The sequence below is a fragment of the Halictus rubicundus genome, unplaced genomic scaffold, assembly GCF_050948215.1.
Source record: "Halictus rubicundus isolate RS-2024b unplaced genomic scaffold, iyHalRubi1_principal scaffold1060, whole genome shotgun sequence".
NCBI classification, from domain to species: domain Eukaryota; kingdom Metazoa; phylum Arthropoda; class Insecta; order Hymenoptera; family Halictidae; genus Halictus; species Halictus rubicundus.
The window spans coordinates 5,001-7,500 of NW_027489601.1; the positions used below are offsets into that span (position 1 = coordinate 5,001).

At 49.0% G+C, this 2,500-nt stretch overlaps 1 non-coding gene across 1 annotated transcript; it reads right to left on the reverse strand.

Moving 5' to 3' along the window:
- Positions 1 to 394: 394 nt before the first annotated feature.
- Positions 395 to 549, reverse strand: LOC143364844 (5.8S ribosomal RNA). The gene has a single exon (XR_013084325.1). It is a non-coding gene; the product is annotated as a 5.8S ribosomal RNA (ribosomal RNA).
- Between the last annotated feature and the right edge of the window lie 1,951 nt (positions 550 to 2,500).

The following is a 2,500-nucleotide window of genomic DNA, read 5'->3' on the forward strand; positions in this document are numbered from 1 at the left end:
GCGCGTAAAATGTTCGAGAGTGAAACGCTTCTTCCGCAATGCGAATCGTTCCAGAGAGAGAGGAGAGAGAGATTTCGATCGTCGGAGCGGTGTTCACGGGCGGTCGTATTGAAAATACGACTCACGACGCCGCAAAACACTCACGCAAGTCCGAATGTGATACCCATTCCTATTTCCTTCTTCTCACGAAGACCGTTAGACGCAATGTAAAATTTGCAATTTTCACAGAACCGCGTCAAACGCCGACGAAACGTCCATCGTTCGCTCGTACGTAGCATCTTTGCAACCCGACTCAGAAAACGCTCTTTGCGCCCTCCACAAAATTCGACATGGAGAGGTAAGCGGACGGCGGGGACTTACAAGAGCAACGCAAGCAGTATTTGGTTACGTAAACGACCCCTCAGCCAGGCGTGGTCCAGGAATTGTATCCGTGGACCGCAATGTGCGTTCGAAATGTCGATGTTCATGTGTCCTGCAGTTCACACGTTGACGCGCAATTAGCTGCGTTCTTCATCGACCCACGAGCCAAGTGATCCACCGTTCAGGGTAATCGTATAATTTGATTTATAATCAATATATAATTATGTCTCTTGTTCTGCGGTTCATAAGAAACGCCGATACCTGAAAGCTCCAACCAGCGCGCGAAGGAGATTCAGGCGTCGTTTTTTAAGGACGACACACGATCGTCCGTAGAAACGGAAAACCGTCGCGAGTACGCGATTGCAATGCGCACACGTATCCGACGGCCGGGCGGAAAATACATTGAAAAACCTTTAAAGTGGAAAACACAGGAGGAGAATTCAGAAAACGACGGGGATCATAGACAACCCGATACTGGATCCCGACACTTCTCCTCCTCCTCTCTCTTATTGGAGAATGAACTCGATAACTAACGGACTTCACAGCCGGCTCTGGCCGTGCGCGATCGTTCGTCCCAAGCTCTGTGCACTGTATTATCGCCACACAGAGAGTAGAGTGTCAGAATCGCACACAGCTTTACGCGAGCTACGCAGCCGGTCCTCTCGAAACACATTTCCAATTGTGCACGGAGAACGATTATTCGATACTAGCGGACTTCACAGCCGGCTCTGGCCGTGCGCGATCGTTCGTCCCAAGCTCTTGTGCACTGTATTATCGCCACACAGAGAGTAGAGTGTCAGAATCGCACACAGCTTTACGCGAGCTACGCAGCCGGTCCTCTCGAAACACATTTCCAATTGTGCACGGAGAAAGATTATTCGATACTAGCGGACTTCACAGCCGGCTCTGGCCGTGCGCGATCGTTCGTCCCAAGCTCTTGTGCACTGTATTATCGCCACACAGAGAGTAGAGTGTCAGAATCGCACACAGCTTTACGCGAGCTACGCAGCCGGTCCTCTCGAATATACGTGTTCGTCAACGAACACGCATCGCGGCGACGTTTTGTGCTCTATGTCATACGCGAACTCGATAAATAGAGCGGGACTCACAGCCGGCTCTGGCAGCGGTCATTCGTCCCACGCTCGTGTGTGCGCTATCGCCACACAGAGTAGGGTGTCAGACTCACGCAGCTTTAAAAGCGAGCTTCACAGCCGGTCCTTCTCTCATCCTATTCCTCGACGTTCGTGACAGAACACAACGCGTTCACCGCAAGTTTTCCACAGGTACCCTGTTGTTGTCCTCTCTTTCTCTAGAGGAGAGACAACACCACCGTTTCCAATGGACGTATCTCGGACACCACAGGCGAAGACCGAGGAAGCGCGATATGTGGATTCGAATCGACGCTTACATCCCTGTTCTTGCGACCGTAATTGTCCATATAATTGTCGGAGAGCCTACACACAGGCAGACCAATGGCGTATATTATAGTATACACGTCTCTTTGACACGAGGTATTTTTATCAAAGAGAACACGATCCATCAGGTGGCGGGTGAAAAACATCGATTCGTAACGACGGGTATTTCTATATTCGTGGTTAAGCTATAACATTCAGCGTCCGACGGGAAACCGCACCCTATTGATCGTTCGAGTTTGCAATGTGAACGTCGGTGACGATTCCCGAAGACCCGAAGTACAGCTCTTCGCACTCACTCCCCAATACAAGTAAACGATGCGATGCTCCACCTTCACGCAAGCACCCTCTGTTTCATTCTCATTGAGATCTTTCGTCCCATTGTCGAAAGAGTGCATATATTATATATTGCCGTGTTTGTGCACAAATGGTCTGGCGGGCTCTCTGCGCCTTAATTTTGGACGGGAGAATCGTACGCTTTGAGTAACTATGTACTCCATGCGTAACTATGACCTCCACACGTAAGCCGTTGCATGGGGAGTAGTTCGTCGCTATACACATCCCCTACTCCCCTTTTTCTTTATTTTCTCATCATACGATGATTACACAGGAGAGTGAATTCCTTTTATTATAACCTTGTACTCTCCTGTTGGTCTTTTCTGTGTGCTTTTAAAGCATTTTTGTATGTATATATATATATATATTCATGGATCTGGCAGATGTTTGAA